The sequence below is a fragment of the Tamandua tetradactyla genome, chromosome 5 (genome assembly GCF_023851605.1).
Source record: "Tamandua tetradactyla isolate mTamTet1 chromosome 5, mTamTet1.pri, whole genome shotgun sequence".
In the NCBI taxonomy this organism is placed as follows: domain Eukaryota; kingdom Metazoa; phylum Chordata; class Mammalia; order Pilosa; family Myrmecophagidae; genus Tamandua; species Tamandua tetradactyla.
In genome coordinates, this window is record NC_135331.1 from 113,683,672 (window position 1) to 113,709,417 (window position 25,746).

Here is a 25,746-nt window from a genome sequence, read left to right on the forward strand (position 1 = left end):
TTTACAAAATGGTGAGTAATTATTAGCAAATGTCTAAACCAAGCAAAAATATATTGTGATTAGATTCCTGTAATTCAATGCATATTAAAACTCTGCAAAAGTATCTTATGTTTGTAAACTGAGAGTATGTAAAACTGAGAGAACTTTAGACACCAATAATTATAAATGGATTTTCCATCTTTATTATGTCTGGCAGGGCTGTTGAAAATATCACCAAAATATGGGATAGGACATATGTCATTCCAGGCTTCTGCCCACCAAAAGGTAGTAGAGCCTTAATTACTGTAACGTTTTCCAAATAATCCAATGGGTTGTGCTTCCACTGAGGACCACTGATCAGATTGAAAGACAAGACACTGGTAAATTTAAATTACACCAGAAGAATTCAATAACAGTCCAGATAAACAACAGAAGGCATGCATAAGGCTACATATTGTTGGCAGAAAACTGTTGTTAAATGAATAAGTCCTGTGCATTTTAAGGTAACGTGCACACTAGTCAAAGCTGGAATAATACAATGTGGGAATTGAGGCAGGTCTGAACAGCGTCAGGTTTTGAGGAACTAGACAGGCTGGAGATCCATTGAGCAGAGGTGGGGAAAGATATGAGGTAAAATAAACACAGTATGTTTGGGACAGTGATACAGAATTGTGTGACATGCCCAAATTAAGCCTTCCAGAAAAATGGAAGCTGGAGATAAGAGTTAACTGGGATGCTTTAGCTATCTTTTTTTAATCACAAAAAGTTATAGCGTAGACTTCAGTTCCCTCTGAGAAATCCAATCCAAATATCTTCCATCCACGTCACACTAACTTATGTCCTGTCCCTAACACCAAATTGCATGATTATGTATTTTACCAGTAAATACTGGCAAGGTTTTAAAAGGTATTTATGTGTACTATGAAGAACGTAAGCAACGTGATACTTTCATGTATGTGATGTTTCCAAGAAAACGAGAGGAGGAAAAGCACCACAGGTGCACATGATCTAATGAGTTTAGCTATTTAAAAATAAAGGACCATGATTTTCTGCTGTTTTAATTAGTTCTTTTATTTCTCTTTACCTCATCCCCTAAAATGATTTGTTACAATTACCTGACCTTTTACAGATACTTGCAGATTAAAAAAAAATCCATTCAGCACCATAATTTGGATGAATGGAGGAAGTACAAAGTTCAAGGTTCAATAATGTGTTTTCTTATCTATGTGAAGTAACTTAGTGAGGGGAAAAAAGTTGTTAAACTACACGTCTACCTAATGCTTCTTAATTACATTTGCTTTCATGTCTCTTTCCACAAATGCTCATACTATCTTTTTGGATTTTAAATGGTATTAAGATGTTCTATCTCTATACACACATGTGCAAGTCAAGGATTCCGTTAAACATGGAGGATGCCCAGTTAGTTATCTATTATACTTTATTAATCTTACTGACCTAATCAATGTCTGGCATGATGCCTCTCCTATAGCGAATGCTCAATAAATACTGGTTGACTTAGTCACGCTTATGAAATACTTTTTTTTAATTTAATTTATTTTGTATTATCAAACCAAAACAACATACAAACATGAATATTCTTAACATACAAACATTCCGTGTATGGTGTACAATCAATGGCTCACAATATCATCACATAGTAGTATATTCATCACTATGATAATTTTTTAGAACATTTGTATCACTCCAGAAAAAGAAATACAAAGAAAAAAGAAAAAAACCACACTTACCATTCCCCTTACCCCTCCCTCTCATTGACTATTAGTATTTCCATCTACTCAATAGATTTTAACCTTTGTTTCCCCTAATTTTTTTCTATACCCCTTACCAATCCCTTTCATTGTTCACTAGTATTTCAGTCTACTCAATTTATTTTAACATTTGTTCCCCCTATTATTTATTTATTTTTAATCCATATTTTTTAGTCATCTGTCAATATCATAGACAAAAGGAGCATCAGACACAAGGTTTTCACAATCACATAGTTACACTGCAAAAGTTATATCACTATACACTTATCTTCAAGAAACATGGCTACTGGAACACAACTCTACAGTTTCAGGCACTTCCCTCTAGCCTCTCCAATATGCCTTAAACTAAAAAGGGGATATCTATATAATGCATAAGAATAACCTCTAGGATAACCTCTTGGCTCTGTTTGAAGTCTCTCAGCCACTGACTTTATTTTGTCCAATTTCTTTCCTCCCCTTCGCTCGAGAAGGCCCTCGATGGTGAGTCCCAGCTCATTCCAGGATCTCTGTCCCACACTGCCAGGGAGGTTTACACCCTTGGGAGTCATGTCCCACGTAGAGAAGGGGGAGGGTGGTGAGTTTGCTTGCCATGTTGGCTGACAAAGAGATAGGCCACATCTGAACAACAAAAGAGGTTCTCCAGGGGTGACTCTTAAACCCAGTCTTAAGAAGACCTAGTCTATCCTTTGCAAGGATAAGTTTCATATGAACAAATCGCAAGATTGAGGTCTTGGCCTATTGATTTGGTTGTCCCCACTGCTTGTGAAAATATCAGGGATTCTCCAAATGGGGAAGATTGAATTGTCCCCCTTTCTCACCATTCTCCCAAGGGGACTTTGCAAATACTTTTTTATTCGCTGTTCAAATCTCTCTGGGATTTATTGGAGCATCACCCTGGACAAACTTACAAAATCTCAGGCTCTATTCAAGGTTCCATGTACTTATGGTGTTCAATTAAACTATCCATATAAGTTATATTAGGAAATGTATCAGTCAAAATGTAAATCTTGTACTGAGTTAACATTTTTTTTCTTTAGTCTTATGTAATATTTTTTAAATGTGGCAAATATTTGAAATGATTTTTAAGTTCATTTCAATAATTTTCACAGCAATCTTATATGCAATGTTGTAAGTCTATTAAACTAATGTGGTGATTCATCCATCAGTGGGTTTTGCCAATACTGATAGGAATTTGCTTCTCCTGGCTCTATCACTTTCTCCAAAATGCTCCCTCTTTTAGAGATTCCATAATCAAGACACACCTGAAATGAGTGGTGTCTCATCTCCCTCTAAGCAAAGGTTAGTACCCACAATTGGGTGTGTCGCTCTCTCTGGAGTAATCGAATCAAGTTTCCAACCTACAGTACTGAATAAGTATTAAAAGAAATGGCTGCGTCCACAAGATGGATCACGATTAAAATATGGCTTTTCTAGGCTGCATAATCCTTTCAAATAGCACAGCAGGGGTCATATTTCATTCTTTTTCCATGTGCAATCTGTTATTGCAGCACCATTTGTTGAATTTTCATTGTTTGTTTGTTTGTTCTTTCTTTGTCTGCTTGTTTGTTTGTTTTTGGAAGTGCATGGGCCAGGAATTGAATCCGGGTCTTCCACATGGCAGGTTAGAATTCTGCTACTGAACTACCTTGCACCCCCAATCCTATGTTATCCTTTAATTTTTATTCTAGTAACATATAAAAATTTCCTTTTTAACCACATTCACAAATATAGTTCAGTATTGTTAACGACACTCACAATATTGTACTAGCATCACTACCATCCATTTCCCAAATTACAATCAACTTAAATAGAAATTCTGGACAAATTAAGCATTAAATCCCCATACCCTAGCCCCAACCCATCCCTGGTAACCTATATTCTAGATTCTAACTCTATAAGTTTGCTTATTCTCATTATTTCATCTCATGGGATCACACAACATTTGTCCTTTTGTGTCTGGTTTATTTCACTCAGCATAATGTCTGCAAGTTCCATCCATGTTGTCACATATATCAGGGCTTTGTTCCTTTTTAGTGCTGAAAAATACTTCAAGCACAATTAGTTTTTTATTGTTAGACAAGATATTCTTTCTGGATTAATGGCTTTATCTGACAGGAGGACATTACTCTGATGTATGTTAAAATATTTATATTCTAAAGTTCTTGAAGGAACGAGAAGCTTAGCATTTCTTTTGTCGACAAATAATGACTGAAACCTGATAATTAATTGGAATAGCTATTTATCACACTTCTAGTGATTTTTGAAGAAACACAATTTTGTTAAAAGCAAAACAAAGATCACCGAGAATATGATTTATTTTTTCTCAATGAACTTTAGTTGTGTATACACACACACACATATATATAAAACTTTCTGTACTATTATATTTCACATATAAATATTTTGTCTTCTCAATTGAATTTTACGTACTTCTAAGGTGGTAATATAATCCCGGATCACTGCTTTTGAATACCCTCCTCTAACGAAACTTAATGTGGGAGTTAAATAAACATCTAGTTGAATGCAATTTCATATTTCCACTAATTTGTACTTGGGCTTCAGGCTATTTTTTGTAGATGAGGTAAAGAGGCAATGAATTGTGACTCATTTTATCAACAGATATTCTTTGGAGAGTCTCTTAATCCATGAGTGGATTCTTCTCATTCTTCATGTTAGTTTGACTATTAATTACAAATTTCTAGGGTTAGTTCCTCTCTTCAATATCATCTATTTGTTAAAAACAAAAACAAAAGCAAATATCATTTTTGGAGTCATTAGGCATGTTTTTCATATTTCCATGTTTTCCACAGACTGAGGTCTCATGTCTCCCTTTCTATCCCCTCTGCACCTCTGCTCCTTATTCACTATCCTTTCCACTGTCTTTTTTCCAAATGTCTTTTTATCCAGGGATGCTGTTATCTTCCACTTGACCCTGCTCGTGCCAATAACCACTTTTCCCCACACATGGCCATTGTATTTCATTCCTCCCCTCCACTGACAGTTTGTATAGCTTGAAAACCCAGTTATTTTTTACTTCTTTCTTTTTAACATCAAATCAAATTAGATCACAATCCCATTGATTTTCAATCTCATTCGTTCTCACATTGGTCTCTTCCTTTCCATCTTTACTACTCCCATCTTTGTCACCTTTTCATGCCACAGCTGGGTCTAATTGCTCTTCCTGACACTAGAATTCAGACGAAAGGGCACCAATTGTTAGATTAGTTATCATGTCCCCCAGTAACAATCAATCCATATTCTTCAGCTTGCCATCAGATCTTCACAATCTGACCTGATAATAACCACCACTCATTAAGAGCTTACTGCATATCAGGCAATAAGATGATGAGGGCTTTAAATATACAATTTCTAATTCATAATTCTCTGAACAATCCTTGATAGTAAATATTATTTCCATCATTCTGAAGTTAAGCAAAATGCTCCAAACTTAATTTCTAAATTTAGCTTCCACGGCAACCATGCCCAGGGCCCAGGGCACTTGGTTTATACTTTCCCGGAACTTACTTTTACTTTCCTGCCTTTGGCTTTTGCTTTGATGTGTCAATATCTAGGACTGTATCACTTTCATTCTTCTGTCAAGTCTGCTTTATCCAGTCCAGGGGCAACTCAAATCCCATAAATCTAGCATTTCTCTAAGTGTTTTATTCAGAGCAAATTGCCATAAAGTCATTTTTTAAGGATCAATTCTATTCCATTTTGTGATATTTTACATATCATACCTAAAGCTTGAAATATGTTGATTACACTGTTTCATTCTTCCAGTACTAAGCAGTATTTTAAATATTTGCTGCAAATGGCTTAGTCTTGAAGACTGGATGATTATAAAAGGTATTATAAACACTCACAACAGATTTACTGAGTACAGCAAGGAAATAAAAATCGAATTTTATCGATTTTAATAATTATCTTACGTTAATACCAAATTAGAATCTCTACTTTCACAATATTGCGCCGCAGTATCCCACCTCAAATGAACTGCTTTTCATGCATATATCCTCTTTTAGTTCTTCATCCCAAGTCAGTTATCAGGAGAGTGAAGCGTTGGTACCGTATCTGATGATATTTTTTGAAATTCTTTTACATAAAAATGTAAATGCACAAGCCCTTTTCCCTGGACCTTTCCATTTCCTGGTATTTTCCAAGCCTTATTGGAAATACACTAGCAATTAGGGATCTGCATAGTTGGCTGTTTCTTGGAATTAGCTACTGTGGATTGAAAACGCCCCATTCTCTCAAGGCTGGTAGACAACCCTTGCTCTTTCCACGCGGCCCTCTTGACCTCTGGTCTGTGCATTCCGGAGCCCAGGGAGGACCAGAAATGGGACCAGGTGAGCGCTGCTGTCCTCCCTGCTAGCCCCAGAGGATAAGAGGGACTTGTAATTGCCTCGTAGCCCCCAGGGTAGACAGGAAAGAAAGGCGTTATAATACTTTGCTGGAAGAGGGCTGTGTTTTTTGTTTTTTTCTTCTTTTTTTGGTGAGATCAGACAGATTCCGAAGCGCTTTCTGGCTGAGCGGGGTTTAATGTGACGACTTCGAACTTGTTGCAACTCGTCCCAACACCCGCCCGCACTCAGCCAGTCGGCGAGAGGCGCGGTCCGGGAGGAGTGAGCTTCCCTCCGCGGACCTGACGCTCGGCAGGTAACTCCCCCTCCCTCCTTCACTCGCGCCGCTTCCTGGGAGGCGAACCCTCGGCGGCGGGCGCGGTGTGCGGGGCGCGGCTGCGTGCTACTGGGGGGGCTGCGGACCGTAAGTGGGGTTCCGGGCTCCCCTCCCCGGCCTCGGCGGTCGGGAGACGGGCGGACGCGGTTGTGGAGGGGGTGGGGGTGGGGGTGCTACAGAGCCCTGGGCTGCACCCACCTTCAGCTGGCCGGGCAGTGGAAGGAAGGGGACCTCGCCCCGGGAACGCACGCGGGATCGGAAATTTACCAGGGGACAGAGTTCTAGTTCTTCCGTCCTTTCTACTTTTCTTTCACTATCTTGTAGGGAAAAGTGAGATGGGAGTTTGGAAAGTTGAGAGTTTGGCGGCGTGGGTCTGGCGTCCCAGGGGACAGGCGCCTCCCACTAGGGAAGTTAGGTTTGTTTTCCTCGTTCTTCCAGCAGTCCGCCGAGGACCCCGGGAGAGGAGGTGGGTGAGAGGGTCTGGGAAGAGCCTTCTGGGAGGAAGTAAGTGGGGGAAGTGGAGGGTTGCTTCTTTTCTTCCTTAGGGGAGAGCGTAGGAGGCCACATTCGAGGAAAAGGTGGCGGCTTTTAGGCTGCGGAGGGGCGTGGGTGGTTCTGTTTGTCTCGAGTGCAGAGCAGAACTGCAAAGGGAGGCAGACGGTTTTCCCACCAAATTTCTTTTCTGGTATCCGATTCCATTTCTCAGCTCAGATTACTTGAGACATGATTTTCGATTGTTGGGTCGGCCTGAGCTGAAGTGAGAGTTCTCATTAGGTGATCCTGATACATTCTAAAGAATACATTCTAGGTTGTGGTGACTTTAAGAAGAGATTGGGACTAGAGCAGATTGCTCCTGGAAAGGTGCTTTGAGCCCGTGGGCATGTTCTGTGTGCCGTGTTTGTGGTATTATTACCTGTATGAAGTAGGTGAGGGGACAGAGCCTGTACCTGTATTAGTTGCTGGAATCTTGGGTATGTAAAGAGACAATGGTACTTTACAGGGAAGCACCTGCAAGGGTGTGGGAACCCAGGAAAGTCTTGAGTCTTTACAAGAAGTTGAGAGGTTATAGGGAATGAGAACCAAGAGAACTAGTTACTGAGAAAAAGGTAAGCAGTTACAACATTGATATATGTATATATATATAAATATATATTGATATATATATATATATGAATGTGTTTAAAAGGGGAAATGCTAGGCTTTATATATGGTAACAATAACGATTTTTTTTTAAATCAGTAGAACTGCACTACACAAACAACGAACCTTAAGTTGAAACATGGACTATAGTTAATAGAATAATTATAAAAATATGCTTTCATCAATTGTAACACATGGTCCACACCAATGCAAGGTGTTAATAATAGGGTGGTGTATGGGAGTCCTGTATTTTATGCATGATTGTTCTGTAAAACCACAGGTTTTCTAATAAAGAAAAAGCATGCGAGTGGCAGGCACAGGAAGCTGGATTATAATGCTGAAAAGCTCGATTCCAAACCTGGACTTGATAGCCATCTTGCCAAATTACTGGCAGGTACCTCCCTGCCTTCCCTTTCCCATCTCCAACAAGTTGAAGCGCCCCAGGAAAATTCAGGCTGAGACTCTGAATCAGTTCTGATAAACAGTAGGAAAGAGGACGGTGATGAAAGGGACATAAAAGAGAAAGTTGGCCCTTTTGGTGTTTCAAAATAACTAAAGAGTCAGGGTGGTGTGAAAGAAGATGAAAGGAGGGGTCCTTCTTTTGTTTGTTTTCTTCCAGACTTCCTGCAGGTCTCAGAGAGAAGTCCTGCACCTTCCAATTCCACATTCCAGCCCCTTGCTTTTGGGCTTGCTGCACATGTGGTACATTCAGCTATTATAGGTGCAGGCTGCACCCTGTAGAGCCTGCTTGAGGCACTGGGTGGATCCCTCCTTTAAAGCTGACAGGCTTTGAGACAGCAGATGCTGAGAATTTATTGTGGGAAGCATCACCCATTGAACAGTTGCTGAAAGGTATTGCATAGATGGAGACAAACCACACCTCTGGTGCTGACTCAGTGATGTCCTTTGTGATTACTCTCTTGATTCATTACCTTAACTGTAACTCATTACCCTCTTTTGGGATGGCTTAATTTTATTATTCCTTCCATTATATCCCCTCCTGCTACCACATCCTCTTAGAATTGATAGTGCATGTTCATTTGTTATTTTCTTATCCATGACTTGACTTTCTCTGCGGCAATTCACTTACCTTTTTCCCGTTCAACATTATTCAATAGTGTGTTCCCAAGATGTAGCATTGTTTGCCTAGAAGTATGCAGCCCCTGTGGTGAAAGTATGATCCCAGTAAATCAGTCCTCTTCTAAAACATAATTCTGATTGGAGGAAACCTTTTGAAAGGGCCCCACTTATCTTAATGTAACTCATTACTTGTAAAACTACAAATTGTCCTTGTTTAGCTGGTTAGGAAAGTCTCAGGTCTGTCCTTTTGTGACATAAAATGTGTCACAGGGATGTTTCACTGCTCACCGAGTCTATTAAAATGTTACTGTTAAGTTTAAAATGTATATTTGTTCGTTTAATAATTTCTCATCTGGATGTTGGGATGCATTTTACAACTTTTTTTGGTGAATTTATCGTTTGTAAGTCAGAATACATTTTTTTTTGCTCTGTGAAAACAGAGTTTTAAATGATGGTTATTTTCACAGGCAAACTATAAGAAAACCTTGGGTTAACTTGTCGTAGCACCTAAATGACAAATAGCAAATATGTGCCATCGAGGATCAAAGCCAGCAACATTTCTCTGAGAGAATGTGCTTGGGCTTCAGGTTGAGATTCCAGGAATGGGGCTTTCCTGCTGAAGCCTTCCTTGGCATGGGCACTGTCCTAAGAAAACCTAGAGCAGGCCTCTGTGGGGTATAGCACTGCCAGTCACTGGCAGATCTGGTGCAGTGGGCAGTTGAGATAGGAGCCTAGGAAATGTTGAGCTGTGGTGCAAAGGATATGTGCGGAGGTGAAGTGGAGTGGGGCATGTTGGCTTTGTGATTGGAGAGGAAGGTTGTGTTAAAATAGTCTGAGGACTGCTATACACAGGAAGTAGAAGTGGGAGTATAAGGATGTTCTCAGCAATGGTGATGATGTGAGAAAGAAGTCCTGGGTTGGAGAGATGATCCAATAAATCAGGGATATTCATCATTTGGGCATATCTGTTTTGGGAAGTGCTTGAACTTCATGATCATGAATGGTATCAGGAAACTTTTCCTCTGGGGACATCTAATTACTACTCAATTTGTATTTTGTTTAATTTTTTTCACTGTCTTCAGGAGTAGGGCCAGATGTCCCTAAAGGCATATGACATTTATCTGTTGAGCTAGGTGTTGAGTAATTTGCAGACTTCACCTATCCCTGGGGAAGGTAAATTAGTAATGGTCATTCTCTCGTACACTAGCATAGGATCTGGTGTAATCTCCATGTTACAGTTAAAATAAAGGGGGCCAATTTTTAAAAAACATTTATGCAAAAGTTATATAGTTATATCTAAAAGTTATATAACTTTGTGCTCTTTTACACTGTTAATTCATTCAGTGCGTATGTGCTAGGCATGTGCTCCATTCTGCAGATACAAAGATAGAAGATATTGCTTATAGTTTAGGAATCTAATATACATTATAAACACTGAGAAATGAATGGATCAAGCCCATTAACTTAGTATTTCCCTTCATATTCTCTGAAGGTTTCCACAGTTCTTACGTATATTCACTAATCATTTATTAAACTGAATATTAGCAGATGTGGGTGAGGCTTTTCACTGTCAGTACAAAAAGCTCGGACTATGTGATCACTAGTGTGTCCTGTTCTGTTCTGAAATCTCTCTGATCTCTCTGATCACTTCTATACTATAAAATAGTGCTAATTGAAGTCTCTACAAGTTATCTCTAGAAAGCTCATTATTTCTTCATCTAGCATCACATTTTCCTTTCAAATGATTTTAGTTCTCTATTTAATGTCAGGTTGCTTCTCCGGTTTTATTACTCATTGGGGAAGAAAAGGCAGTTTTCAAACCACTAATGAGTGGCATCTTTCACTCCAATGTCTGTAATAGAATCATTTAACTTAGAATGCTTGTCTGGGCTCTTATACGTCTACCTAGACAGCATCGATGGTTTTCATTCTTTAGTTTAATCTGACTAATTCATTAGCTGTTTCCTGATATTTTAAAAGAATTTTATTTTTCTCAAAGAGATATGACTTCTGAGTTTTTTGGTGAAATAGAGCTAAGTTGTTTTTAGAGGGAGGAACTGACAAGTTAACCCCATGATTCTTATATCATTCTCTAAAGTCAACCCTTCCTTTCTCATCTCTGCTGTCCCTTTTCATCTTTCTTGTGGCTTCTCATCCTTCCTAGTCCTCTTTTGTCCCTCTCTTCTTTTTTTTCCTTCTCTGTACTTCTCTTCCTTCCTTTCTTCCTTTCTTTTTGTTTCCCTTTCCCCCTTTTCCCCCTCTTCTTATTTCTTTTCTTTTCTCTTTTCACCTCTTCCCATTTCCTTCTTTTTTATTTTCTACCAAACCTACCTGTATTTATTTGTCTGTTTCTCAACCTATGCATTTATTTATTTACCTTTTTGTCCCTGTCATTTCTATCGGTGAATTTCTCTATTTTTGGTATATTGTTTGTTCTAAAAAAAATCTATAAAATTCAGATTATATGAAAGTTAAATAATAAATGTAAATTTTACAAAGGGAATTTAGTTCCTGATAGCTAAAATATATTAAATTGCTAGTTGGTATATTGTTTGTTCTAAAAATCTATAAAATTCAAATTATATGAAAGTTAAATAATGAATGTAAATTTTACAAAGGGTATTTAGTTCCTGATAGCTAAAATATATTAAATTACTAGTTACACTTTCAACAATATTCAACAATACATTTCTAGCATTTTATTCATTTTCTTTAATTTTGTTCTTTTCCTTCACAATTGAAGACATGCCCAATGGCCATCTGATTAAACCTAAAGATTTGCCTCATCTGGCATCTGCAATAATTTCTCTTTGCCTCAATTATATTTAATGTGTGATATAAACATCATATCAGTAGCATCAGCACATGAGCTTTACTGTTTTCCAAAACCTTATGAAATAAATTTGTTACAATGAAGTATTTAAATAATTGTACAAATGACATGGCAAAAAGAAGGATAATGATGTTATTAACACTGAATTATTACCTAGCTGACAACCTCACTGTGTGGTAAAATGGAATATTTGTTAATTGAAGGATTAAAACCTGGATTTACCATAGGAAAGATACTTTGAGTATCAATGCTAATGTAGAAAAGTTCAGGCTGTTCAAAGGTCAAAAGAGGGAAATCACAGGTACATTATTTTTTTTAATTAAAAAATAGGAAATGGTATTAAAGAAACTTAAAATCACAATATACACCACAATTTCTTCATCTGTGATCGGCAGGCAAAGAATATCAGTCCATATATATCATATTGTTCTAGTTTATTAGCTGCCAGAATGCAATATACCAGAAACAGAACGGCTTTTAAAAGGGGGAATTTATGAAGTTGCAAGTTTACAATTCTAAGGCAGTGAAAATCTACAAATTAAAGCCAGTATATTGAAATGTCCAAATTAAGACACCAAGAAGAGGTTACCTTCAAGAAGGCTGATGAGGTTCAGGATTTCTCTCTCAACTGGAAAGGCACATGGAGAATAAGGTGAACATGGCGACATCTGCTAGCTCTCTCTCTAGGCTTCTTGTTTCCTGAAGCTCCCTTGAGGGTGTTTTCCTTCTTCATCTCCAGAGGTCTTTGGGCCTGGGCTCTTATGGTTCTCATGGCTGTCTCGTGGCTCTGCTGCTCTTCTCTTCTAAAGGATTCCAGTAAACTAATCAAGACCCATCTGGAATCTCCCTCTAATCAAAGGTTAATACCCACAATTGGGCGTGTCACTCTTCCTAGAGTAATCTAATCAACTTTCCAACCTACAGTGCTGAATAGGGATTAAAAGAAATGGCTGCCTCCACAAGATGGATCAGGATTAAAATATGACTGTTGTAAGGCACGTAATCTTTCAAACTGGCACACGTATGTATAGTGCTTTATGGAACAGACACTTATTTGTGCTATAAGCCAATCATGTACACTCATATCTAAAGGTGTTCTTTGAGAGATGAGTCACCTCTGGTGCAAATTCAGAGCCATGGTTCAGAATCCTGTTATTTATATATGATCTTAAAGCTATTTGAAATTCCAAATTTTGTTTATAGAGTGTATTTATACCCATTTAGCAGGTTAAAACTTATATGCAGAAGAGTTACTACAAGAAACTTTTAGAGGAAAAGAGAGTAAAATTTCCCCAAGGCATTGGCTTTGAAAATGATTCCCATAAATTTAGAGCAGGAGACCTTAATCATCTGAAGCAATACATCTACATGTGAGATGCCTCACACTCGTAGAATAAATGACTAGTTAAAATCATTAATTGTTTGAGTTAAAAACCTAATTACCATCTTTGATTTTAATGTGAGAACATAGTGATGCCATTTTCCCCAAATAATTCTGTTTATTTTGTATGAGTAACTTTTTTTTTTATTTGCATAGCAGTTGGTTAAATCTGAAGCAAAGAGTGGATAAATCACTTTAGATAACATAATCAATTGTAGTCCCAGGGGATGAGTACCAAGGGCTTTCCACTTAGGAATGTATATTGTTATAGGAATTGCTAAATACAGCGCACCTCTTTTGGGAAAGCACTATTTCAAGACTGAGAGAAGAGTCCTGCCTTTGAAATTTTATCAGCAAAGGAGTGGAAAAAGCAACATTAATATTCCCTTATAATTATGAACAAACAGGTATATTATGCAGAGCAGAAAGTAATGAGTGATAGGCTACAGTGTGGCCATGCTGTCACCTTCTCCCTCATTGTTAAACTGGCACAGGCCTGAAAGACAAATGAAAGTGAAGCAGTAGAGCTGCCAGGTGCATTTTCTGGTTCAGATCTGCTTTGGGCAACTGTGACTAGAGCTTTCTAAACATCCACTTTGTCTCAGTTATTATAATCTCTCAGGTTAGGCCCACTAGTAGAGGAATTAAGTGGAAAAGAGATAGCAAGGAACCCAGAATGCTGTTCATATGTAATCCACAAAAACTAGAAATCCATGTATTCAAACCAGGCAGCATTTTACACTTTTAAAAACTTTATTTCTTATCACTTATTTTTAATGTCCATGTGTATGCAGGTTTTCTATGAAAAAGGGAAAGGAGTCAGTGAAGACTGCTATTTAGAAAAGAATGGAAGGTCTGAACTAGTATGAACTAGTTTTCCAATCAAATTTTATTGGGATTTTTTTGAGGGAAAATTGAAAAAAAAGTACTTTATTTAAATTTTGCTAAACAAGTTTGCTTAAAGGTGAATCTTGAGAAAAAATGAATAATTTTACCCACTGGAATGAATTTAGATATTTTGATTGTATAGACGGCTCTTAATAGGCTAGATATATTATTAATATCTAATACATTTTAAGGCATTTTTTACTAAACAAATTTGGGCCCTCTTATATAATTTATACGATATTATTCCTGTTTTTAAACCTCTACTTTTTAACAATCTAGAATTGCTTTTCTGTCCCTGAATATAAAATACCTTTTGACCTTTGATAGTTGTTCCTATTATGCTTAAGAAAGATACATTTTCTTAAAATATTTTATTTGCTAAATTTCACTTTCTTCATAGATGAAGCACCTTGCTATTGTTAAATGTATTTGGGAAGTCACTTTAATAGTTAATATTGGAGCCCATATTTATTATTTTTTCTTCTAGCATCTGCTCCTCTGTAAATGTCAACATGTCACAAGGGTGATTTTTTATTATTGCCTTAAATAGGCTCAAAAGATTAAACAAAAGTGCATATGACACATACTCAATATTTTACTCTATGGAGCCCTTGTTGCTGTAGTGTTCTCTTTTAAATATATCATGACTTCATTATAAATTATACTGAGTTCTGAGATTGAAGTTGAAATATCTTGAGCACTACTTCATGTGGTATTCAGGAGTTTGTGGATGGGTATTGGGAACTGGGGAGAAGGAGTGGTAAAGCACACACAAGAGGGGATAGTTCAGATAGATAGATAAATGCATACATGCATATATACATACATAGATCAATAGATGGATGATAGATAGATCCCCAGCTATTTCTCCTTTACGAATACTTAGTGAGAGCAGAACTGAGCGAAAGTCCTGTTTTAATTTCCTAAGCTTCTTAAGCTGATGCCATGAAATGGGTTGGCTTAAACCATGGGAATTTATTAGTTTACAGTTTGAAGCCGAGAAAATGTCCAAATCAAGTAAGCATCAAAGTGATGCTTTCTTCCTGAAGACCAGCTGCTGCCGATCCTTGGCTCCTCAGTTACATGGCCAGGCAAAGTAGCATGTGCTGGTCTCTCCCTTCTCTTCCAGTTTTTGTTGACTACAGCTTTTTGCTTTTCTGGATTTCTGTCTGTATAGCTGAATTTCATTCTCTTATGAAGAACTCCAGGAAGAGGGTTAAGATCCATTCTGATTCAGGTGTGTCATGCTTTAACTGAAGTAGGCTCTTCAAAAGTTCCTCCTTACAACAGGTTCTCAGTCACAGAGATTGATTGGATTTAATCACTAGTTTTTCTAGGGTATATACAGCTTCAAACCATCATGCCCCATCCTCTGAACCCCAAGAAGACATGTTCTTTCCATATGCAAAATACATTCATTTAATCACAATATCCCAAAGATAAGCCGTTTCAGAAATAAAATCTTAATCAAAATTGGTTATAGGTCTTTCCTGGGTCATGATTTCCCTCAGTCTGTGGACCAGTGAAACCTAGAGAATAATATCTGTTTCTGACATATGAAGGAGGGGCAAATATAGGATGAACATTTGAATTCCTATAGGAGAAACTGGAAGGAAAAGAGGGGTCAGGAATCACAAACAATTCCAAAACCTGCAGGGCGTACCCCATAAGATTTCATGGCCTGAGAGTCATCTATGGAACGACGTTTTGACCTCCGGGCCAGGTGGAGCTGCAGCCCCACCCATACCAAGTGCTTACACAGTGACCATGCTCACCCTGAACACTGGGGTGAAGGTCCATCCTCTCCAAGTTTTGGGGTAAAGTCTGGATTTTTCTCGATCCTTGGAGCATGGGCTCTACCTCCATCAAACACTGGGGAGGCAGCCAGACTCTCTGCAGTCTTCAGGGCACAGGCTCCATCGTTTTAGAACATTGGGATGGTAGCACTCTTCTTGAACAAGGGGTTGAGGGTTTGCTCTTTCCAAGTGCTGGGGCAAGCTCACTCTTTCCACACACACATGGTTAGGCTTTCTATCGTGGCCTACAAAGGTCACTTTGATCCAGACTTCAGCTTCCATCATTCTGTTCTTGAAGTGATTTTTCCTTCAATTTGTCCCTTTTCTGTTTTAGTCCAAGTTGGCATGGTTCCATTCATATAGATCCCACAACAAATTTATTGGTTTCCCATGCAGAATAGAGGGGTTGCAACCATCAGACATTAGGACTTTCCACAAATCTGTCCTGGAAAACTGCATTTCCACTTCTGACTTGCACTGAAATGGTTGACTGTTTCCATGTTAAGTTGAACCCTCTCATGGAACACTTTCCCTGGGGACTTGCTTTCCAGAAGATCAGAATTTTCAAGCCATCAGTTTCTGTTTTCTTTGTGCCCAGGAGTCCAGTTCTTAGCTTATCCCTTTCCTTTCACATGTTACTGTAAACTGCAAGGAGAAATCAGCTACACTTTGTACATTTAGCTTAGAATCCCCTCAGCTAAATATTCAAGCCCGCCACTTACAAATTTTGCCTTCCGTCTGATGTCAGAACTCAGTTTTGCCAAGTTTTCTGCCACTTTATAACTAGGATCTCCTTTATTCCAGTTTCCAATAACACTTCATCATTTCTGTCTAAGACCTCATTGAAAGTACCTTGACTTCCATATTTCTATCAACAGTATCATGCACCTCATATTTCTTCCAGCCTCTTTCCATTACCCAATTCCAAAGCTGTAGTAGTACCCAGCTCTCCCAGAATCCAAACCTGTTTTAGTACCATGAAATGGGTTGGCTCAAACAATGGGAATTTATTAGTTTACAGATTGAGTCTGAGAAAATGTCCACATGAAGACATCATCCAGGTGAGGCTTTCTTCCCAAAGACTGGTTGCCAGCAATCCTTGGCTCCTCTGCCACATGGCAAAGCACATGACAGCATATGCTGGTCTTTCGCTTCACTTCTGGGTTTTGGTGATCATGGCTTCTTCTTCCCTGGCTTTCTCTCTGTGTGTCTGAATTTCATTCTCTTATAAAGGACTCCAATAAGAGGGATAAGACCCATTCTGATTCAGATGGGTCATGCCTTCACTGAAGAAGATTCAACAAAAGGTCCTACTTACAGTGGGTTCACACCCACATGAATGAATTAGATTTAAAAACATGTTTTTCTGGGGCACATACAGCTTAGAACCTCCAAACGTTATGTAAGAGGATTGGTCTTGTCTTGAACAGCTGTGATACTCAAAGTATATAATAAGCAGTATGACAGGAGAATTGATACATTAGAATACACCAACTTGTTGCTCTGTGAAGAGCTTCCATTCTTGTAAGGAGACTACAAATAAATTCCATCATTGTCACATGTAATGATAAGTGCTATAAGTTAAATAAAGCCAAGCAATGTGATTGAGCATGGCAGACTGTTTACAATGAGTAGTGTGGAAAACTATAAGAAGATGACTTGTGAATGAGATAGGAATTAAAAGTAAGAGCATTCCAGGGAGATGGAACAATTAGTGTAAAGATTTTTTAATGAGAATTAACTTGACATGTTGAACATAAAGGAAGAAAAAATCTATTAGACATCTAGGGAGGTGTCTAGAAACCAATTGATGATATGTCTGGAGCTTAGAAAGACATTTGCAAGTCATTAGTGGGATATATGATATTTATAGCTATAAGATGGGATGAGATTGTTCTGAGAAGAAGTTATTGAGGAGAAAGAGTTAAGTGAAGTTAGAGTTGAATAGAGCTCCCATGTCCAAGCCCTGATATTATGAAATTATACAGTTTTGATGGCATTTGAGGCCCCTTCCCTATATAGCATTTTATTTGTTTTCCTGAAACCCAGCCTTTAGGATATAATATAATGATTTTCAGATACCATTAGCAACAGTCACTGCTAAAAGTCATCTTCCCCCTGGCACTCCAGCATCCTTGAGAAAAATAGTTCCTGCTACAAGTATTGTCTACTTTAAAAGAAAAAAATTTAAGCATAACCACATGCAAACATGGACATTCTTACCATATGATCATTCCATTCTTGGTATATAATAAAAAACTCACAGTCATCCGCGTGATTATTTCTTAGAACATTGTGTTAGTTAGATTCAGTTGTCAACTTGGCCAGGTGAGCATACCTAGTCTTGTTGCTGCAGACATAAGCCAATGGTACGTGAACCTCATCTGTTGCTAATTACATCTGCAGTCGGCTAGGAGGCGTGTCTGCTGCAATGAGTGACATTTTACTTAATTGGCTGGTGCTTAAATGAGAGAGCTCAAAGTAGCACAGCCTAGCAGCTTGGTATTCCTCATCTCAGCACTTGCAGCTCAGCCCAGGCCTTTGGAGATGCAGAAAGAAGTCACCCCGGGAAAAATTGTTGGAACCCAGGGGCCTGGAGAGAAGACCAGCAGAGACCATCCTGTGCCTTCCATGTAAGAAAGAACCTCAGTGGAAAGTTAGCTGCCTTTCCTCTGAAGAACTAACAAAATAAATCCCCTTTTATTAAAAGCCAATCCATCTCTGGTGTGTTGCATTCTGGCATCTAGCAAACTAGAACAAACATTTACATCAATTCAGAAAAAGAAATAAAAATAAAATGAAAATAAATGATACAACCATCCCTTACCCCTCCCTCTCATTGACTGCTAGTATTTCCATCTACCCAATGTATTTTAGCCTTTGTTTCTCTAATTTTTTCTATACCCCTTACCGTTCCCTTTCATTGATCACTAACATTTCAATGTATTAAATTTAGAATTTTTTCCCCTGTTATTTATTTATTTTTAATCATGTGTTTTACTCATCTGTCCATAGTGTAGATAAAAGGAGCATTAGACACAAGGTTTCACAATCACACAGTCATTTCTTGAAAGCTATAGCATTATACAATCATCTTCAAGAAACATGGCTACTGGAACACAGCTCTACATTTTCAGGCACTTTCCTCCAGCCTCTCCAATATACCTTAACTAAAAAAATGATATCTATATAATGCCTAAGAATAACCTCCAGGATAACCTCTCAACTCTGTTTGAAATCTCTCAGCCATTGGCACTGTATTTTGTCTCATTTCTCTCTTCTCCCTTTTGGTCAAGAAGGTTTTCTCAACCCCTTGATGCTGAGTCCCAGGTCATTCTAGGATTTCTGTCCCACATTGCCAGAAGGTTTACAGCCCTGAGAGTCATGTCCCTCTTAGGGAGGGGGCAGTGAGTTTGCTTGTTGTGTTGGCTGAGAGAGAGGCCACATCTGAGCAACAAAAGAGGCTCTCTGGGGGTCACTCTTAGGCCTAATTTTAGGTAGGGTTAGCCTGTCCTTTGCAGGGATAAGTTTCATATGAACAAACTCCAAGATTGAGGGCTCGATCTATTGCTTTGATAGTCCCCACTGCTAGTGAGAGTATCAGGAATTTTCCACATGGGGAAGTTGAATTTTCCCCCTTTCTCGCCATTTCCCCAAGGGGACTTTTATATGCTTACTTCTTGAAACCAGAATCTTGGTTCAAATCTGGATGATTTATTGTATAAACATAAGCCTCACACTGCTCTGTTTTATAAAGTTGTAAAATATAGACTTCAGCTTCCCAGGGGCTGCTCTGAAATATATAGTTTATTTCAGTTTAACCTAAATGATATACCAAATGCCCATGAACATAATGTATTTAAACAGCCAATGAACTCTTCCTGCTGATATAAGTTTATATAATAATAGAATTGAACCCAAAATATGGGAATTATGTTTTACAGATAATTTATATGACTACTTTTGTTGAAAAACTTGGGACTTAAAACTTTATTATTATTAATTTAAATGCTTAAGAAATGCTTGTACAATGAATTTAACACAGTTTTTAAAAATTCTTTTTTATTATCTTTTAACATAAACAATTTTAATAAAAATTTTAGAAAGAATCCCCAGAAGACACTTGGTAATATCTCTATTCTTTTGATAAATTGCTCATTTGAAATTAGTATTTGTGCTTTTTTGAGGTAGATATAAGAATGTACCTAATTACTTTTATAATACTTAATAGTTTTCCAAGTATTATTTTCAAAAGACTATTTTATATTATCAAAAATGGTAATTCTATTCATCATAAACACATACCTGCTTAAATCTTAAAAAAAGTTTTGCATGGGTATTAAATTTTTAAATTTATTTACAATGTCATTTTCTTGCCCATCATAGTTTAATCAACTCTCATTCCATTTCCTTTAGGTATGGAGGCAGTATATTATTAGGTTACTATTTAAAAGTAATCTGCCAAATTTCAGGAATTGTTCTGAACAGACATGCTCTCTACCAACTCGTGGTCTAGTGGATAGAGCACAGAATGGTGTATTTCAGTAATGTGAGAAGTGATAATATGTCCAGGGGTTTGCATTGGGAGCCTTTTAGCAGCGGTTTTAATGCTAGTGCCAGAGTTAGGGATGGCATTGTGTATCAGTGAGCTAATTACTAAGTCTCATTAAGTTCAAATATTTATTTTAATTGTTTTCCTTTATGGTCCCTGTTCTCATATAGCTTTAGTTTTGGATATTCTGTACTGTACACAGTTAAAAAGTTTCATATGCAAAGTTTTAAATCACTAGTACATGAATAAGAAAAGAGGTGGATAGCTTAAAAAAGACAAAAATATTTATTGAGGTGCTTCTTTAAAATTTTTCTTCTTCATTGAAAAATAATACATTATTCATCGATGAAAATTTGGTAAGTACAGAAAAATGACAGGAAGCTTTTAAAAAATCACCCATTAAACCACTACTCATAGACAATCAGTCTTATTTTCTGGTGTTTTTTCTTTCTTTTTTTTTCCCAGTGATTTTATTTAATTATAATTTTGCTCATATAATTTTGTAGCTTGCCTTTTATCCACATAGCATCATAATCTCAGCATTTTTATATAGCATTAAAACCACAAGAGGCAGGTTTGGACATTCGTGTTTTGTTTTTGCATTTGAACATGGGTGTGTCTAATGTTCTTTAACTTCAAATAAAATGAAGCTGAAATGCAAAGATTGACTCAAGAAAAACTGGGAAAAGGCCTGGCAGGCAGTTCCCTGTCACATCAGTGTAAGAAACATTTTCTTAACAGCCTCCTCACCTCTAAGCAAAGTTAGCAAGTTTGTGAGTATCACAGAAATTTTCTGCAGGCAAAATGAATAACATCTTGGAATATTGAAGCAGAGTGCCCCAAGAACCTAACTTGTTATACATTATAGAACTCTCCAAAAATATGTCTTCTGCTTGGTTACATACAGAAAGAAGGGAATCAGTAAGAAAATCAAAAGAAAGAGTTCTCATTCTATTTAATTTTTTTTTTTTTTTTTTTTTTTTTTTTGCATGGGCAGGCACCAGACACCAGGAATCGAACCCAGGTCTCTGGCATGGCAGGCGAGAACTCTGCCTGCTGAGCCACTGTGGCTTGCTCTCTTATTCTGTTTTTGCACAGCTTTATAGTTAAATAAATCTCCTTATATTACTGCTGAACAACATTTTAGTCCTATCTAAGGCAGATATAGTTAAGAGCTTTTATCTTATTTAATTCTCGTAGAAACCCTTTGCAGTCAGGACTATTATTTTACTCGTTTCCCTGGTGAAGAATATGAGGTTTAGTTTCCTGAAATAACTTGATCTAGGTCTTAAAACCAACCATTACATATAAAACAATTTTATTTCTTCGTGAATTATTCTGTAGGAATTTCTTGATAAATACTTCCAAATAACAGTGAAGTTATATTTCAACATCATTAACATATATTAGTGTAACTTTCATTACCCTGACATCTAAATTTCCTATAGTTTAAACCAGGAATGTCAAATACATGTAATAAAAGCAAGCACAAGTACAACCTGGAATTATATTGGAAGAAAATAATACTATTGCTATCCCCTCCCTGCAAAATTGTGTCAATTACAGGAAATTAAGGAAAAGATGGGTTATTAAGCAAATGGATTTTCCATTTTGGATTTATAAAGTGCATTGCAAGTATTCAAATTTGTCCTTTAATGAGTTTTATAAAATGGGTGATTCTATTGGTGATCAACCTGTGGAAATGTTTGTATGTGGCACACTGTGATTGAGTATGCCATGTGTTCCTGTATTCCTTGGTCTTCTGAAAAATTATACTGTGTGGATGAGTGTATTCTGTGCTATTGGGCTATTTTGTTTTAAGTGTTATTATGAAGGCTGCTTTGAGTTTTTTGTTGAGTTTGAATGCTATGATTAGATATCAAACTGCAATTGACAGTTTGAATATTATGATGAATTTTTAATTTAATAATAGCATCTTTAATATTTTAATTGTGATCTTAGATTTCTGGTAATCAAATTCAGTCAGGCACAATCTTGACAACTAAAAATCTGAAGAAAGAAGAGAAGTCTGACTTTCAGCTATTGTGGACGGTGTATTATGATTTCATCAGACAGATATATTCTGAAACAGTCCTTTATGAAACATTTTCTCATATTTTGAAGGTAGCTATTTTGATAAAAATCACAAGTCAATCACTAAAAAAATCACTATTTTTTTCTTAACATACATGAAAAGGAAACAGTTCCTTAATAAAATTTGGTTAACATTGACGTTATGCAAGAGAACTAGATTTATATCACATAAACTGGAAAAAAAAACTTGAAATCATTTCATGATGACAGACTTATTTTTTTATATAAGAAGTTAATTTGTTATCATTTTTTAAGGTATAAAATAAAGAAACTTTTTTTTTGCGTGCATTCAGAAGCTGAATAGAAACAGCATAAAAACATGTTGGGAAAAGAACTGCAGTAGTATTAGCACCTGTGATCCTTTCTATATATATTTTTTTCAGTTCCTATTTGGGTCATCTGAGTGTGCATAAAGTAATCAAAACTTCAAACTCTATGTGATTTTAAAAAGTCATAATTTCATTTTGGAGCATTTATTCCCATTGACCTATATTTCAAAAGTCTTTATTCTGAATCTTCAGATTCAGACAGTGAATCTTCTTTGATCAGAAACCATAAACAAATTGAGGCTCAATTTTGCTGCTTAGTTGCATGCTTCAGTTGATAAAATAGTTCCAAACTTGGTGATATTGCTAATGATGTGAAAAAACATTACTGTTTTGAAATATTAAAAAAAAAAACAACTCATCAAACCGATTAGTATCTTTGTAGTAATTATACTGTAATAAATTGCTAAAATGTAAAATAATGATGATGATGTTAAAAGTTAAGCACTTTAAGTGCATTACTTCATTTACTCCTTGGAATGACCCAATGAGATGAATACTGTTATCATCCTTCTTTTCACACATGGTCAAACTGAGGCTTGTGAACATCGGGTAACTTGTCCAGGATCTTCACAACAATTGAAGAATCAGGTCTTGAACCCTGGCAGTCTGATATTTGAGATGAGCTCTCGTCTTACTTGCTATACTTTTTTCTTTTTCCTTTGCAAGGCATGAAACATGCTCATCGATATGATTTTAATTATTTTTAATTAAAATTAAAATTATTTTAATTAAAATTAATTTTTTAAAATTATTTTTTAATTTTGAGATAATTGTAGAGTCACATGCAGTTGAAAGAAATAATACAAATAGATTTCTTGTACCCTTTACCTAGTTTTCCCTCATGGTTCCGTCTTGCAAGGCTGTAAGACAGTATCACAACCAGGATATTAACATTGATATAATCAAGATGTAGAACATTTCCTTCACCTCTCACTGCTCTTTCATAGTCACACCACATCCCTCCCACTCCCCCCGCCACGTTTTCTAACCCCTGACAAACTACTATCTGTACTCCATTTCTATAGTTGTATCATTTCAAGAATGTTATACAGATTGAATCATGCAATATATGACTTTTGGGGATTGGCTTTTTTTTTTTTTTTCCGTTCAGCATAAGTTTCTGGAGATTTATCCAGGTTGTTGTGTGTGTCAGTTGAGATTGTTTTATTTCAGGGTAATATGCTTCCATAACTATATGGAAGCACTGTAGTTTATTTAACATTCACCAGTTGAAAGATATTTCGGCTATTTCCAGTTTGGGGCTTTTACAAATAGAACTGCCATGAACATTTATATGAAGTTTGTTGCAAGAATGTAAGATTTGATTTCTTTGGAATAAATCCCAAGAGTGCAAATACCGCATCATATGTGGTTAGTTGTGTGTTTCATTTTATCAGAAACTTCTAAACTGTTTTTCAGAGTGGTCCATGATTTGAAATCTATTTTGTATGCCTTGTTTCATGTCCTTTGTATTTATAGAATTAACATTTGGAATTTCCGCTTTCCACAAATGACTCTAAAGATTCAACATTGAATGCAATTTGTAATATTTTTGAAACAGGGATCTGAATCATACACTTTGTAAGGCAACTTTTTTGGAATGAGCCATTTAACTACTGGTTGATCCTGGTGGTCTGCCTGAATTATACATCTTGGCCAGATTTTATTTTGCTCTACTAATTAACTCTACCTTGTGGATCAAAAGACTATGCTTTCTAGGAGATTTAATGGTTATTAATAATGGACTTGTTCATAAATTTAAAGGTGCACCCAATTATTTTTTACCTTAGGTAAGGCCCCCGAAATGTTTAGAATGCTATTGTAAGTCAGTAGCTAAATACAAAGCTGTTTTAGTGCAGCATCCATTTATGCAAGTTTCATAGCTGTGTTGTTCTCTCTTAAATTTGTTTGTGGATGGTTCCTTCAAGTATCCCTTGTAAACAGCTCTTGTGATAAATGAATATCTTCAGAGAATAAGTAGAATGTAGCTTCTCCAGCTGTACAATATCAAATGTATTTATTTATTATATACAGTATCTTAATTGCAGTGCTCTCTTCTTTCTTTGACATGTTTTTTTTTCATTGTATCTGGAATTATTATTTGATTAATCCTACAGTGTTTGTTTCTTCATTTTCAATTTTTTTTCCTGTAATTAACTTTCCATCTATTGACTTCATGGTTGTATTTGCTTTCACAGTCCTTTTGAAATTTCCTCTGCTTTCTCCGTTTATACACAAAGAATTACTTTTTTATAGTTAAAATGTATTTATATGCATAGATGAAGCTCAGAAATGAATATAATTTTTAATATATATTTTATTTATATTAAACTTCCAAATGGGTAATATGCATTTAACACCACAATCACATATGATAGAAATTCAGAAGTTAAATTTAAAACATTAAGTAAAGAGAAAAGTGCTCAGAAAATTTGGGATTTTTATGAACAATCAGTAGTTACTGATTATTTTTAATACAGTAATTATGAACAACAGGTGTGATTTCCATGTTATCACTGGATATTCATCCCTTCCTCAGCTGTAATTATCAAATGAAAACCATACCTCATTAAATCTTATGGAAAAATATACTTTAAGCAAATTATCTTGACTGTGGTCAAGATAATTAAAACCTTATTTCTTTGTTAAAAGTGAATATTGTGTGCAAAAGAAAATTTTAATGAATGTTTAAGAGGACGTTGTTTCGTAGCGTAATATGATGCGTTTCTTGGTGCAACTTAAAGAAGATTTCTCAACCTTGGCACTATTTCCCTTTTGTGACAGATATGTCCTTCTTGTGGGAGGGTGTGCTGAGCATTGTAAGACATTTAGCAGAATCCCCCACATAGTAGATCCCAGTAGCACAGTTCCTCCTAATTTTTGATGATCAAAAATGTCTGCAGACATTGAAAATGTCCCTTGGGAAGAAAATCACCCCTGTTGAGAACCACTGAACTTGAATGAAATGTGATTTGGTAAAAAAAAACCCTTATATAGTGATAGAGAAACATGAAAGTTTCAGAATGTATTCTCTGTGTATGTCAATAGCTTAATTTAATTTAGATAATAAAAAGTGCATTTTATTTCTCTATACTACAGCTTTTATACTAACAAACCAACTTGGCATTGCTCCTCCTGCCCATGAGAGAGTAGAATCATGTTTCTGCAAGACACCATAATACCATTTTGGGTAGGAAAAGTGTCTTCCTCCTCTAGAACTCCAAA

The 25,746-nt window shown here is 36.5% G+C and overlaps 1 protein-coding gene across 3 annotated transcripts in view; it reads left to right on the plus strand.

Annotated features, from left to right (window-relative positions):
• The first annotated feature begins 6,316 nt into the window (after nucleotides 1-6,316).
• Nucleotides 6,317-25,746, plus strand: part of FAM83B (family with sequence similarity 83 member B) — a 97,109-nt gene continuing 77,679 nt past the window's right edge. Inside the window, exon 1 of one of the 3 annotated variants that reach the window (XM_077162118.1) lies at nucleotides 6,317-6,407. The gene's annotated coding sequence lies outside the window, so the exon portion shown is untranslated. The other 2 variants (XM_077162117.1, XM_077162119.1) reach the window with 2 other exon arrangements.